The sequence below is a fragment of the Arvicola amphibius genome, chromosome 2, assembly GCF_903992535.2.
Source record: "Arvicola amphibius chromosome 2, mArvAmp1.2, whole genome shotgun sequence".
Lineage (NCBI taxonomy): Eukaryota > Metazoa > Chordata > Mammalia > Rodentia > Cricetidae > Arvicola > Arvicola amphibius.
Genome location: NC_052048.2, coordinates 105,433,497 through 105,450,259, shown reverse-complemented (window position 1 = coordinate 105,450,259; position 16,763 = coordinate 105,433,497).

Genomic DNA, 16,763 nt, shown 5'->3' with positions numbered 1-16,763 from the left:
GGAAGAGCAGCTAATCGCCTCCTTCCAGTGATTGACTTTCCTGGCTTCTCCACTGCTTCTCTCTCCACAGAAGATGCTCATTCACACCCTAACTCATCGATCTAGAAGAGACAAAGGTATTGGTGTTCCTCAGATCTATGGATAAACATGGCCCTAGTGACCTTGTGTGGCTGGGGAGGCTGTCCCAATTCTGAGGTTGCAGGTGACTCAAGAGTGGCTCACCACTGGGCAGTTTTGGAGTGTCAGCGCTCATGGAGACTGAGCTATTACACCTGTTATTGGAGAAGGGGCAGGCCGTTGGACGTGGACTGGCAATGGATTGCATAATGGTCTTAAGATGATCAAGCACACTTAGCTCACGTGCAAAGTTCTCCTAACTGCCTGTGTAAACAATGAGGACCCAGAAGTGTTTTGCCGTAACATATGCACATTGCGTAAATGAATGCACCTCATTATCCAGTCTGTGCTCTCTCTTCCCGTAGTGGGGTGACGTGAACAATGATGTTGTAGCCCATCTCCACCTTTCTGAACACAGTGACTTTCCTAGCCTATCTCCTTCACTTGGCTGTGGAATATCCTTCATGCATTTAGCTGCTGCCCACCCTAAAGTCTTCCTCCTCTCTCCCAGATGCATACCCAGGCTCTCATGGTTGCCTCATCTGTCCTGTTCAGACTTGGGCTTCTCGCTGTTTCTCAGGTCCATGTGCTCCACTGTCTTCACCAAAGATCAGGGAAGAAAGAAAGGGGAAAAAGAAGTCTCAAGGTCATCTGAGTGTGACCTAACGTTCTGCTTCAACAAGCACAGGATGCTCCCAGGTTTCCAGGATAGGGGCCCAGGGCCCTCCCCATTCAGCTTTAGTGTCGTTCGCTGAGAGTTGGTGTGTGAGTGAGTTGGAGTTTTCTCGGGGGTCTGGGGACTGGCTATTCCTGATGTGCTTTGGACTGACTTCAGTAAAGATAGAAATAGAGAGTAACTGCAGTTTCTTCGCCATCATGATGGCTCCCAGCCTTGAGATCGATTTGCAGCAAAGGAAATAAAAGCAACAGTGTTAACATGTGACTGAATTCCTAGGCTCTGGAATCGTACCCTGAGTACATATAGTTAAGCAATCGGCATCGCTTTCCCCTCTCACTTCCTGGAGGACCCAGCCCAGACTCCTCCACACGCAGCAGTGAGTCTGCTTCATCTTCAGATGCCTGAAGTACCATGGCCTTGTCGGATGGCATCTCTGTTCTAGCCTTGTTTCTGTACTCCTGCCATGGCCAGTTCTTTAGAGCACAGCTAGAGATGGTTCACACAGACAAGATTGCTTTTAGGTGCTTGGCCTGAACATTTCACAGGCGCCCACTGCTCTCGAGTCCCGCTTCCCCTTCTGCGGTCCTGTAGAATCTCCAGCCGCAGAGTCCTCTTATCCTTTCCACAATCTTTCTTTTTTTCTCAGCACCATTCGTTTGTTCCCTGGCCCCATGTCTCAGGTGTCACGGTGTCCTTGCAGTCATCCAGATCCTCGCTGACTTTCCTGGCTGCTCACTCTTACTTTTTCAGCCTCTTTATTTGCTGTCTTGGTTCCCTGGACTGCTCTAACAAGGTACGGGCAACTCTGGTGGAAATCCAGAGGGAAAGAAGGATCCCTTGCCCTTGGAGGTCAGTGGTCCAGGCTGATGAATGGGTCCAGCTCCTGACGGCCCTGGCGCACTCTGCTGAGCGCTCAGTCCTGGCGTTGTGGCACTCTAAGACATGTGGAGCTTGCAGAGGCCTTCTTCCCTTCTGAGTTTCCCAGTCTAACCTCCTGCAGCAGTCTCACCTAAATATACCTCCACCTGTAAGAACTGTAAGTAGGCTACATTTCATCCTTATAGGTCCTGGCTAGCACTTCCTCATATCTTCCTGACAACACTGTTCCACCAACAACATGGTTTAATGTCACCAGTATTTTTACCCATGTTATGTATTTACTTACTATTTGCCATGCACTTGTTTATTGTTTATTAAATTATAAATTGTTGTGGAATATTTCTTTAACTAGGCAAAGATGTGCTACATCTATTTGTGCTGCAGAATATTACTTTAACTGGGTAACGCTGTGTTTCTTATGTTTGTGCTACAAATGCTTAACAATGTAAGGCTGCACATTTAATTATGTAAAGACATGTGGTATCTGTTTCACTTTGCCTGTGTCAGGCATCTGACTGGTCCAGTCAAGAGCTGAACAGCCAATAGCTAGGCGGAGGAAGGATAGGCAGCTCTGACAGGGCAGAGAGAATAAATAGGAGGAGAATTCTAGGCTCGAAAGAGAAGGGAAGAAGGAGAGGAGAGAAACATAGAAGCTAGGCAGAAGCAGTAGGATACACAGAAGAAGGAAAGGTAATAAGCCTCAAGGCAAAAGTTAGATAAAGAGAAACAGGTTGATTTAAGTTAAAAAGAGCTAGTCAGAAATGTGTCTAAGCTAGGCTGAGCATTCAGAACTAATAATGAGTCTTTTTGTCATGGTTTGGGAGCTGGATGGTGGCCTAAAAGAATAAAAGCATGGCACAAAGCACTTTTATGTGCACCTATCAGAGTCACCAGTACCTTTGGTCCACAGTACACAGTAAACCTGTATACAGTCACCAAATAATTGAATGGAATGGATGAATTCACTTGTAGATTAACAAGGGAGAAGGTGCCACTAAACATTTCTTCCTCCATTCTTTGTGTTTTAGGTGAACACTATTTAAGACGTTCAAGATTTTTCCTCTTAATATATGCAAGCTCTTGTTTCTTTATTAACTTTGATAACTAATACTTTCCTGGAAAATGTGTATCTCTCGCACAATTTCAAATTTCTTGGCTGAAAATTTCCATTGCCTCCTGTATATATTGCTAGAGGAATCTTAGGGCAAACCTGTCGCTCCGGGAGTCCTGGTAGACTAGCTTCAGCCACTATCTTGATATGCCAAATGAAGAGATAAGTAATGCTGAAAATAGAGACAAGGATTTAATCGTTTTCTCCATATTGGGAAGCAGAATAGATAGAGGAGTTCAGCTGCCCTAAATCTGTCTTCAGGACAATGACATGAGCTTTAGGTTTAAATAAAGGAGTAAGTACAGTAGAATGGCTAGAGATTCCTAATGAAGCAGTTTTTGTCAAGGACTGAAGGGGTTAATCATTACCTCAGTCCCACCAGGTGGGTAGAAGTTCCTATTGATGCAGGATAGAAAGGGGAGCATTAAGGAAACACCAGAAGGGACAGGAGCCCTCTCACCCCAAAGTCAGAAGTGTCTCATCCATAGAGATCATGGAGGATGTCTGCATCTCCAGGCTTGTGTCTGCATTGTTCTGGAAACACTCAGGTCTTCCTGGTCCTCCATGGTATAGCTATCTATGCTCTGTTAAAAGCTGCTTCACAGAAGACCTATGGCTACACTCCTGCTCAGGGGTCACACTCTGAGCCATGCATAAAAGCTTCTCACGCCCATGTACTGTGGACCATCCTTGCATCCGAAGCTACTCCATCCAGCTTGTCCTTGCCAATGCCTCACTGGCTAAATCTGCTGTGGTCCACACAGTTCCCATGTAAATCCCATGTTGTGACTGTGGTTACCAGTTTCCTTGGAAACAGCAGTGGTGAGTGAGCATCCTCCTCCTTCCTCCTCTGAGGCCATTTCAGGCCAGTACTACTGATGGCCTTGCCCTACAAGCTCTTACTTTTGAGCCTTACTAACTTGTGTGCCAAGTGGTATCTCCAGGACTCGTGGAAAGCAGATGTAGGTGAGAGAACAGTAGGAAGGGTCCATAGACTAAGGACACTTCTGTGTCCCTTCCAATGATTTGCTACCCAGTGTGCCCAGTTATGAGGATCAAGGAAGGTAGCACGAGTCCCCACTACAATCTCTAGTTTGTCTCCTACCCACTGGCTTAGGACTCTCAGTCATATCCTCAAATGGGCCTTGCAATGTTGTCCTGAGACTTTGTCTCGGGGATGTCTTGGGAATTTATGCTCAGTAGATTCCTGAGGACTAGGCACCCACTGCCTCTACTGCCTCACGTGGATGACAATCAGACCCATTAGAATGCTTTTGACCTATGCCAAAGTATGACACTCTATCTCCACTGAATAAAGGCCCAGGGCCAGGCCAGACAGTAGCCACCAGCTGGGAACCCGACTTGGGGGCAGATCCTAGTGTAATTCTTTGTGCTGATGCACAGTATTGTGCCCCGACCTAAAATCTCATTTTCCCCTTTAGTTTCAGCTTCAGAATTTTAACAATGAAGTATTTGATCAAACTTTTCAAAGGAGAAATAAAAGATTGTAATTCAGTGAACACAGGCCTAGGCTGTCAGGCAAGAGCTCCTGGAAAGACCATCAGTCTGATACTGTCACCATGCTGCTCTTAGGAGGCCCGATGATCACCTGCATCTCAAGCAGGCCTGACCTCTTTGGTCATCTGATTACCAACTCTCTGTGGGCTTGGCATCTATCCCTGGCTTTAGACCTCATCCTCTGGTGCCTCCTGGCCTCGTTTTTTTTTTCTTTTTTGTTTGTTTGTTTGTTTTCCTTAAAGACTCAAAGAACGGAGTACCTTTCGCCTCAGGAGAAGCCACGAGCCCCAAGCGAGAGGCCCAGGCCTCTCGGCCTTCTCCTGTACTCCTCCTGTCTCATTTCCTCAGACTGTACATTGTGTGTCTTAGTGGGCATCCTCCAGCAGCAGCAGCACCCCTCCGTTTTGTCTCACTCCTCATCTACTCTTTGTTGTAGCTTTTCGATGTTGTTTAGACTCAGACACACACACTCAGAAACCCATGCTCAAAATGTTAAGAAGTTCAAACTACGATTCTGTCTCCGTATTTAGAGTAGTGTGTTTAAGATAACATTTGATGTTATTCCTGCAAGGGAACCAGAGGATTTGATTGCTGTTCCCCTGCCAGACTCTTGCTAGAGAACCTTCGGGCCTTGCATACGGGGCTGCCACATACCTTAACTAGGCACTAGGTGGCAGCACCTGCCTGCCAACAGGCCAACAGGCAGCCTATACCATATATTTCTACAATTAAGTAAACTTTCATATGTTTAATTATTGAAGTGAAAGCTTTTAGTTTGCAACATTAAATATGTTTATTGAGGACTATGGGATAGATAAACACAACATTATTTTAACTCTTCTGTCATAGATTGACTTTATAAAACTAGTCACTTAAAAAGTACTAGTGAGAAAAATTGGTAATTGCAGATACAAGGTTTATAGAAGCAAAAATCTAACCAATCTGATAGCATGCTGTCCTCTTATATTTACAGTATTTTACTGTGCTCCTGTATCAATGCTCACGGAGGAATTCACATAAGCGCCAAGCGGGACATAGCCCACTGTCTTAGTGTACTTTATTTATCCCTGTCTTGCTCAATAAGTGTGAACCTTTCATGTGGATTCACCAATCTTAATCACTTATTTCCACACCCTCAGTACATCTGACAGTACAGGTGTGACTGAGCAAACAAATCGGATATGAGAGTTCGTTCAGGAATCAGCCCACGGAGAGGCTCTACTGTTGTTTCTAGAACTACCCCTAACCAGGCACACCGCTGTAAAGCTACCTCCTGTTAACAGAGAAGCTCTTCCCAAAGAAGAAGGAACATGAAAAAGAATAGAAAGAGCCACACAGTCTCTCCTTTTCTTGGGAAATGGAGTCAATACTGACACAAGGAGTTATTCCTTACCATCAACCGGTCATATACCAGCAGAATTCCCAGAACATATTTGGGAAGCCAATGGCAGTCATTGTATCAGGTGTGTTGGACATAATTCTCTGTATTTGGATTTTTTTTTCTCTTTTTTCTTTGACCCAAAATAGAAAAAAATATATGCCTGAATCTCTGGTTGGAGGTTAGGATGGACCAACATGCTATTGGGTTTTTGATACATTTCAAGTCAGGTTATGGGGGTGGGGAACTAGTATATGGTTACCAGCTCTGTCAATGTCTGTGTCTAAACCCAGGCATCTGGTGGCTCCAGTGTGATGCCTTTGCCAGCCCCAGCCTCCTGCTCTGGATTGCTGAGTGATTTCTTCTTCACAAAGGGCAATGCCATGTAAGTGAGGGCTTTGAGGGAGCAAAGGAAACAGTGGGTACAGGCAAAGCCATGGTGGCATTTCTTAGTTTATTTTTGCTGTGTGTAATTTGAAGTCACTGAACTACTGCTTGAGCCAAAGCAATGTTTCTCTAGTTGGCGACTCTGCCTGTCCCCTAAAAACTTAATCTAAGTGATTTGCATACCCACTGAAGTCAGGCAAAGAAGCAAGGGTGGGTTGGATAGAGAAGTAGAGTCACATCATAGAGACCAGTTGAAGTTAGACTTTGGGCTAGTTTTTGCTGAATTCAAGCTTCACTGAGGGATAAAGATGTTTCCAGTATCAGAGTAGGCAGGGTTTAGTGCAGAGTATGGTTGCCTGGCTCCAGAGGGTGTAGAAGAGAAAGTAGAAGACAGTACTGTAAACAGAAAATGTCTTCTGTAGGGGAATGTGTTACAGTAGTGTGCAGGAATATCCTGACTTAACTGGGAAGCCAGGATATACTTATAGCTGCAATAGGACAGTTCTGGAGGGGGAGATCCACAGTAGGACAGCTCAGGAGGCTAGAGCCACAGTAGGATAGCTCAGCCCTAGAGGAAAGGTGTCCTGACTGTCAGGAAGCCAGGCTACCTAATCTGGGGTGTGGTGGGGGATGGTCTCCCCGCAGTATATAGCAATCCTGCTCCACTCCTGGAGAGCCGCTAGAGCTGAGTTCTGCTCTGTTCCTTTACAGGAGCGTCCTAGAAGAGCGATCTGCTTCTCCAGCCCAAGATGTGTTTTTCTTTTGCTAACACTCTGCTAAAGGGAAGCCCCTGCAGAAATGTAGCAATCTCCTTTGGATCCGGAGAAAAGTTGTTACTTTTTCCTACCTGGCCTTGCTCAGCCTCTCTCTTAAGGAGCATCCTAGCAAGGTTCTTCTATTCTGCTCTGCCTTGCTGAGGTTTCCTAGAGAGCATCTCAGCAAGGTTTTTCGGCTCAGTCCCCTAAGGGACGACCCAGCCAGGTTCTTCTTTCTGGCCAAGGCTGGTGAATAAAGGTCTTCACCCAAGTCTCTTTTGAGAAAAAGTTTTATTTGGGAAGGAGAAATCCAGAAGAGCAGCTACCTGGGCCAGGAAGGGATTAATGGCAGCTCTTAACTGAGAAGGTAGAAAGGCTTATATAGAGCTTCTTAGAAGTGGAGCTTTCCTAGGGAGAAGGGAGATTGGTTAGTTTTTCCTTGCTCAGGGATTGGTCAGTTTAGCTGGTCAGGGGCAGAGATGGCTCTGACTTCATAGTCAAACTGTGTTTCTTTCACCAGTCCTTTTTAGTTTTTTTACTCTAATCTTAGGACCAGGGTATATTTCTTTCACTGGCTCTGATTTCTAGGGACAAAGTGTGCTTCTTCGATACTAGTTACAGAGACAGGGCACACAGCTTTAGTCCTGGGTTCAGGGATAAAGATGTTTCTCTCCCTAGCCCAGGTCTCAAATACAGATGTTTCTTTTTCTGACTGGTTCAGAGTCATAGTGCTCTGTGATTGGTTGGTTTCCTGCTGCAGTTCTCCCTTTTACCCTACATCTTCTCCATAGGCTCAACCCCGTCTGTAGGAACTCAGGCTCCATACAGTGGTCAGAAAGGCTGGATGTTGCTGGTCAACTGACTTCACAGAATGAAGCCTTCTGAACTTCCTGGTGACCAAAGTTTTCAGGAGGATTCTTCAGCAGGGTTGTGGATGTTGAGATCATTGCCAGGGGATATATGAGAAGTACTGCCCTTACTGCCAATTTCAGGAGGCAGGGGCCAGAGCCCAGTATGTGGGGCTCTGGAAGTTGCGAAGGAAGACATTTTCCTACTCACCTCCAGGAGCCAGATTTACCTGCCTAGGTTTCGGTAGCCATGAGGCTTATATGATTTATTTTGTCAGCAATAATAGGAAACTGGTCAAGGTAGGGGCTCTGCTTGGTCCCCTGGTTTATGTGTTAGCTCTCACTGGCAAAAAGAAAAAATGATTTGAAAATCAATTTATGAGGAAGAAAGGTTAATATTAGCTCATGGTTACAAAGGCTTTAGTTCATGATTGGCTAGGTCCATTGCTTTAGGCTTGTGTTGAGGCAATCAGTACATCATGGTGGGAACATACGGTGGAATCATACTGCTCACATCATGACAACAGAAAGCAGAAGATACAAAGGAAAAGTCCTGCTCCTGGCAATAAAACTTCCTTCTAACAGACTCTGCTTCCTGAAAGTCTCTATTCTAGGCCATTATATAAGCTGAATACCAAAACTTCAATATCCCACAGACAGACTTAGGTGGGCATTTAAGATCCCAAACACCCCCAGAAAACCTCTGCTGTTCGTAAAAGCCTGTGCGTGCGTGCGTGTGTGTGTGTGTGTGTGTGTGTGTGTGCGTGTGCGTGTGCGTGTGTGTGTGCCTGTCTGTTCCCCATCATGCTGGTATAGGTCTTCATCTACCTGATTTCCACCTCTAGCTCAAAGTCTACTGATTTCTCTGACTCATTGTGAAATCAGCTAGGGCTATTATCACATATTGCCACAGGCATGTGTTTCCCCCAGTTCTGGAGGTTGTAAGCCCACGGTTCTGGTGCTTGGATATTTACTTCCTGTGTCATAGACAGAGTTTTCCGACTGTGAGGCCGCTTTGTTCTAGGGCAACGTGAGGGACAGAGTTGTTCTGTGGCCTTTCCTTTTATGGAAATGCTCACGTCTCAGTTGGCTCATTGATATATTTAACTTGCACGAACAAGTTATTTATCACCCCGTGCCTTATAGTTGGGGCTGGAAAGGTGTGGGTCTCTATTTGTAGAGACAAAATGTTGAGTCATTCTGATTTAGGATTACACTTTAAAATGGAACTAACTTTTGGTTTGTAGTGTGAAGTCACCCAAGGCAAGGCATAGCCCAATAACCACAGTTCCGTGTAATACGGAGTCACTAAGAGCAGGTTACAAACTTATCTCTCCATCTGATTATACCCTTTTGGAAGAAACATGCAGTAAGTTCACAGAAATACCATTTTCACTTGTATATGCTTATGTAAATACATTTTTTAGCTTCTAATGCCAAGGGCACTTTGCTTTTTTTTCCTCTATTAGGTCAAATGCAGCTCTCCCATTGGCTACAGTCACTAACAGTCACTAACAGAGGGATCTAAAGCACGTTATCAGATACTACCGTGGCAGTCTGCATTCTATTCCTCCCAAGAAATTACGTACGCAGAGCACAGCCAATATGGCGTAGGGCAGGATCTTTCTCCCATGACCACTGGTTCTTCTGCTACTACCCCTGCTCTGCCTGACTTCAGGGTTTTGGCTGCCTCTCACCAACTACTTGTGATTTTCTCCAACACGTAAGTGGTGCCTGGAGATGACATGACAGTTTCCTGGACTTTGTCAGTGACTAGTTTGTCATCTCACTTATTTTTAAAAAATGCTATACAACTGAAATATAATTTCAGAGATATTTGTTAAGTTGCAACAAAATTTCCTCCTCACTCCAGGCAATCAGGACTCATTCTTAGCAGATTAATGGTCCCAGAATGTCTTCTTGCATCGTGTTCCCTAGGACGTAACTGCAATTTCAATGGGGCACAAAAGAGACAAAACCCAAGAATAAATGGTGCAGGTATCTAAGCTGCTAAATTGTTAGCAAAATCAGCAGATGATTGTTCCTGAGTTTTTAACATGCAGATTTGCGTTTGCAGTTCACTGAATCATGGGGCAGTTTTTCTGACAAAAAATTTTTTATTCAGAAATCCATGTACCTATAGAAACTGAATTGGCAGAGTTTGGCCTATGGGTAAAACTATTCTCAGTTGTGCGTATATCAGCTCATGGTGTCATTAAGTTTATATGCGTGGCACTTTTTACAGTCAGTCTCTGGCCTGTCCAAGAGTTGTCTCTGATGTTCTGGATACCTTCCGCACTAGTGTGGCTACTTTGATGCATAGGAACCACACACTCAGTGGATGAAGCAACAGAAGTTTACTTTCTCACAGTTGTGGAATTCGGAACTCCTCCACGAAGGGGCTGCAAGGCTGGTTTCTTCTGAGGTTTCGCTCCTCATTTTGCAGATGCTGGAAAAGTCCTTAAAGAAAAGGTTAGCAACAGTGGGGAGATGCAGGCAGAAGTTGTTCATAGCAGTGGGGCATGAGGTTTGCTCATCTCTTAGAGACCCACACTCAGGCAGGGCAGAATCCTTGATGGCGTCAGAGAAAGTTTCAGGACAGGCAAGAGTGAAGCAACCTTAGTGAGTTCAAGTACTTAGGAAAAGGACAGGATACAATCCCAACATAGCGTATTAGTCTGTTCTGTGTAAGCTAGATTGATAGACTTTGTGGAAGATTGTTGAAGGCTTGGACAAAAGGACTTCAGTGTCTTGAATTGCTCTGTAGATTCCTGGCCTTTGTTTAACAGCAGCTACTATTTCTGTATCTTTACCACAGAAGTGTTTATCTCAACTATCCCAGGATATCTTCTGTTTATCTCCTTTCACCTTGCAAGACCTGCGCTCTGTATTCTGGCTCCTTTTTGCATGTGGTGGATGCTACGTAGACAGCATAGCAAAACACTGTTTCTTTTGTTTGACAAGTAGCATTATCTTTTTTGAGCTACAACATAGTCCAGTGTTTCATTTGCTTCTCTGAACACCACAGCATGTTGTATATTGTACTCGGAAGAGATTTAAAGGACTAGAGCATTATTTTAGAAGCCTCATACAATTCCTGTCTCATCCACATGACTGTGTGGTTCATACTGTACACTGTAGCCTTCATAGTCTGTGTTTTCATCCACTTGTTATTTACAGAGATCTTTCATCCTGGGCTGGATCCATGGGTTGTTTACTAAGTAAGCCTTTTATTGAAGACATGAGTGTGTTTAGCTTGCTGTCTTCATTTGCTTTTCAACATACCTGGTTCAAGTTTCTCTTTTGCATCCCATGAAGGAGTCACAGAAGGAAGATGTAAATCTATCTTAAGTGGTTTCCAGTATGTTAGAGAATATAGGTGATTAATTAACTCTTCAGAAAGCAAGTGGATGTTTGTGCCATGGCAATGAGACAGACCTGGGTCACATTCTTATCTCTTGCTCCTCTTACATGACACAAATGGAATCTGTACATCCACACTCCACGCAGGTTTCTGTAGACACAGGCAAACTCAAGTTGAAGAGGCAGCAAGCCAGCCATGAAGTCATTTGGGTTTCGTGTGGTGAGACAGACTTATGATGTCTGTCATCATGTAATTTATTTTATTTTATTTTTGTGGCCGCTAAGATTAATTTATGAGCAAATTTTCCTTGTTCAAGTTTAGATTAACTGTTAACAATATTAATACTATGTCACATTTTTTTTTTGAGTTCTATCTATATTAAGCCCTAATAAACATTACCTTTCATGGAGGGTTAAAAAGCCAGAAAGCCACCAGACCCCTCTGCAGTGAGGTCCCATACCACACTGCTCCAACTGCAAGAGGAACATCCTGAGGGAGTCCCCTTTGCCACCTTTAATCAAATCTAAATGTCACCTGAGGAAGACCAAGTGTCTTCCATAGGTTGCCACACCTCTTTTTCATAGTGTGTGATGGGAGCCTGGGCAGGAACTCTGCACATCAGCCCTTCTTTCTCTTGGCATCTCCTCCTTCCCTACGAAGGCCGAGTCTCCCCAGATTGTGGACTACTTTTTTTTCATGGTTTATTTTTTTATATTTAAAAATTTCCATCTCCTCCTTCCCTCCTCCTCCTCCTTCCCTCCCCTCCCCTCCACCCATACCTCCCCTCCCTCCCTCTCCAGGCCAAGGAGCCATCAGGGTTCCCTACTCTATGTTAAGACCAAGGTCCTCCCAACCCCCAGGTCCAGGAAGGTGATCAACCAAGTTGAGAAGGTTCCCACAGAGCCCGTCCATGCAGAAGAATCGAAGCCCAGCGCCATTGTCCTTTGCTTCTCAGTCAGCCCCCACTGTTGGCCACATTCAGAGAGTCCGGTTTGGTCACATGTTCCATCAGTCCCATTCCAACTGGAGTTGGTGATCTCCCGTTAGTTCTGTCCCACCGTCTCCTACTTTTTAAATGAAGTCTGTCTCTTGTCATAAATTCTTTTCTACTAATATTTTTGTTTGTTTGTTTTTTCGAGACAGGGTTTTTCTGTAGCTTTGGAATCTGTCCTGGAACTCTCTCTGTACACCAGGTTAGCTTGAACTCACAGAGCTTTGCCTGTCTCTCCCTCCCAAGTGCTGGGATTAAAGGCATATTCACGGACGCAGGAGGCAAGAGTTCTTCATTGGTCATTCAATGTTGTCTCACATTTTTTTCATGAAATAATGTGACGTTATGTTTTATTCATAAATTCTTCATCTACCATAATCCTTAACACCTACTTGTAAGCACTAGATGGTCCTTCATGTGTACAGTTTAATGTAAACTGTGTGCATATCTCTCTCACAAATGAAGATAAGGTGAGAACCTCAATGCTGGAAAGAGAACACACTGGGCACTCCACTTCTTTGCCCAGGAAGCTGCAACTGGAGAGCCATGGCCTGCCCACAAATGCTGCCACTAAGGGCAGCTGTCAGAAGCTACCACTTCAGACCCCAAACCTGACGTGTGCCCAACAGAATTCTCCTAATTCTCCATCTGGAAAAGTCTCAGGATATTTGTATGGAGGAGTGTGTGTGTGTGTGTGTGTGTGTGTGTGTGTGTGTGTATGTGTCAGTGGGTAGGGAGGACCACAGAGAACATGTCAAAAGATAGACTTTGGATGCTGGTCTTCACCTTTCCACCTTGTCTGAGACAAGATCTCTTCGATGCTGTGTAAACTAGGCTAACTGACTCCTGATATTTTAGAGATTCTCTGGTTTTCACCTCTCATTTTCCAGAGCATAGATACAGTAAGATTATAGATGCCTGATAATATTTTAAATATGTTCTTAGTAACTAAACACAGGCCGTTAGATTTGTGTGACAAGTGTTAATATACACTGAGCCATATTCCCAGCCCTCAGAAAAGTTTAAGGATTCTCATAAAGCAAAATCCCTTAGGTGTTGCAAAGAGAGAAGCCGCTTGGTTGTTCCCAGCTGCTCAGCCCTGAAATAATCACACAGAAACTGTTTTAATTAAATCACTGCTTGGCCCATTAGCTCTAGCTTCTTTTTTTTTTTTTTTTTTTTTTTTTTCGAGACAGGGTTTCCCTGTAGTTTCTAGAGCCTGTCCTGGAACTAGCTCTTGTAGACCAGGCTGGCCTCGAACTCAGAGATCCGCCTGCCTCTGGCTCCCGAGTGCTGGGATTAAAGGCATGTGCCACCACCGCCCGGCTAGCTCTAGCTTCTTATTGGCTAACTCTTATATTAATTTAACCCATTTCTATTAATCTGTGTATTGCCACATGGCAGTGGCTTACCAGCAGAGTTTCAGCATGTCCGACTCTGGCAGTTCCATGGCATCTCTTTAACTCTGCCTTCTTCCTCCCAGCATCCAGTCCAGTTTTCTCCACCTACCTAAGTTCTGCCTTGTCAACAGGCCAAGGCAGTATCTTTATTCATTAAAAACAACACATAGACAGGAGGACCTCCCATACCGCTTAGGAAGCCCCAGTCATCGTTTTGGCCATTCAGTTTATACCTCTCTCAAAATCAGATCAAAATTGAGAAAACAGAACATATTTTTGTTTATTTAACTTGGCAGGTTCTTTATACTACACAACTGAGAATCAGCATCTCAGATCAGAAGCTCTGAAACCAAACTCCTAGTATTTTGTTGCCCATTTCATGATAACAGCTAGATAGATTGCCATGAATTTGTCACCACAAGAAAAACAATGTAAGATATATTTATATGCATCTACCATGTGTATTTTACCATCTCAGGAGACCACTTCATCAATAAGCAGAAGGGAACTAATTTGGGATTGTTGTTCGTGGTTGGCAACTTGACTACATTTGGAGTTACGTAAAACCCAAAATATTGAGGGGCACACGTGTGAGGGATATTTGCTTAATTTGAAGAGGGAAGCTCTGCTTCTAATCCAGATCTTTGAGGTGAAAAGACACACCTTTAACCTGGGTCATGCCTTCTGCTGTGAGTCAACATAGGGAAATGGAAAAAGAAAGCTTTTGCTATTGCTGAATCCTACATAAGGACATGGAAGAAGAAAACTTTTGCTCTTTGCATCATACTCTAGCAAGTCCATTATTTCCCTGGTATTAGAGCCTAATTCTTCTAGGTTCTGGCATATGCTGAAGACCAGCAGAGACACATAACCTTGTGGACTGAACTATTGGATCTTCCATTCGTAGACAGCTATTGTTGGATTAGCTGGACCACAGCCTATAAATCTCTCTCTGTCCCCCCTACCCCCCTCCTCTCTCTCTCTCTCTCTCTCTCTCTCTCTCTCTCTCTCTATATATATATATATATATATATATATATATATATATATATATATATATGAGAACCCTGACTAATATACTAATAAAGTATCTAAGAGTCTATCCAATTTATTTAACATTACTCCTGTGTTGATCCTTAATGTCTCCATGGCTGGGCTGGGCTCTGGATAGGAAGTACCATGCAAAGATGTATATCTTCTTCTTATTGTTTTAATCAGTCAGTGATGGAAGAGGGTCATCTGTCTATGTGTTGCTTTCATTGGTTAATTAATAAAGAAACTGCTTGGCCTAATAGGTCAGAACATAGGTGGGTGGAGTAGACAGAACAGAATGCTGGGAAGAAGGGAAGTGGGTCAGTTGCCATGCCTCTCTTCTCTGAGACACATGCAGGTTAAGATTTCTCCTAGTAAGCCACCACCTCGTGGTGCTACACAGATTACTAAAAGTGGGTTAATCAAGATGTGAGAGTTAGCCACTAAGAGGCTAGAACTAATGGGCCAAGGAATGTTTAAAAGAATACAATTTGTGTGTTGTTATTTCGGGTGTAAAGCTAGCCATGTGGGAGCTGGACGGGAACGCAGCCTGCTGCTCCTTATACAAGTCAGTGTGCTCTCCACTCTTGAATTAACAATATATTTGTGTGAACAGAAAGGTAGAACAGACACCACTCGAGGACAAGTATCCTCTCTCCAGGAGCAATGACAACTCTAGGATGCAGTTCTGACTGGGAACATGTGCTCAGCATGGCGGATGCTCCTGACTTTGATCCCCATCAATAACAAAAAAAGGAAGTAGGGGCTGCAGAGGTAGGTCTGTGGCTGAGAGTGCTTAATGCTCTTACAGAGGACTCAGGTTCGGTTTCCAGCACTCGTATGATAACATACAACCTATAACTCCAGTTCTAGGGGATCCGGTGCCTCTTTCAGCATCCTTAGACTCCTGCACTCATGGTGCAAATAAACCCAAACAAGCTCACACATATACATACGCATACATTCTTAATTAAAATAAACAAAAACTTTTCCCAAAGATATAACAGAGACCATATATATTTACATGCATACACATGCACAATAATTTAAAAGTGCATTGTCTTTACTCCTGATGGCAGACTTGGACATATGTGTGCTTTCCTTATGTCTCATACATGTGTCCATGAAAACCTTCTGCAGAAGAGTAGCATGTGGGAGAACCTCCCTTCCCTTTGATTTTGAAATTTCTATCATGGTACTTATAGAATGTTTTTCTTTCCCTTTTTCTCTCTGGATTTTCAGGAAGCTCAATTTCATCATTTTCTAACTTTAACCCGTCTTCCTAAGATTTGCACACAAGCATGGAGAGTGTTTATAAAAAGAGCACATTACATGCTTCATGGAAGCTTTACCTGTGATAATAGCCTCAAATCACAGGCTTCTGTTTCCTTCCTGGAGGTTTGATTTCCTTTCTATTTCATGAAGGATTGCATTCTCTAAAACAACCTCCATTTATTTTATGGGAGCATCCACACTTCTTTTCTTTCTAGACTCCATTATGTCTTATTTCACAATAGTATTCAAATTATTTATATGCATTTCTTACTTATACATTTACTTTTTGTAATGGAGTATGAATAGAACTCAGATAGAAAATATTCACTATAGAATAAGAAGAGGAAGTTAATGCAGAATATCAGACAGTTCTTGGTATCGTTCTTCCCTCCTTCCAGGCTCAAGTTTTTAAAATAATTTCCACTTTCCCTTCTTGAGAATATCTCATGGATATTTTTACCTAGTAGAGAGTTGAAGCCCTCCCTGGAGTTTCATCTTTCCTGTCTGGTTGCCTCTGGCAGTAGGAAGATTCCATGAATCATTGTTCCTGCACATTCTGGGGGCTACAAGGTGGCGCTGTTAGGGAAAACGAACTTCCTAAATTCAGATGTGAGCAGGACCCATGTCCATTGTCCTGCCACTAGTATTGGTGTTTTAGCCAGAGGATTCAACTATTGAATGTCCTTAGAAAGCTGCTGATTTAGCCGAGGTGGTCCTGGAAACGTAGTGACCAGATATTGATTACTGACTGTCCTGAGAATACTGGAAGAAGAAAAGAGGCATCTCGTCCTTTTGGAAAATATTTTTGAGCCATATCTTCTGAAATAGAATTATCAAAGTGAAAACATGAGTTCTCTAGTTAATCTGAAGGTGAATGCTTACATGGCAGACAAGAAAAAGTGAGGGTCCCACCTGCTTTTCTGTTCCCTATAATCATAAAGTCAGAGGTTGCAAACTTATCTTGCCCAGGTTCTGAAGTTTGCCAAAATCGTTCTTAGAGCTCTGGAGATTCCCCTGCTTATTCATGGC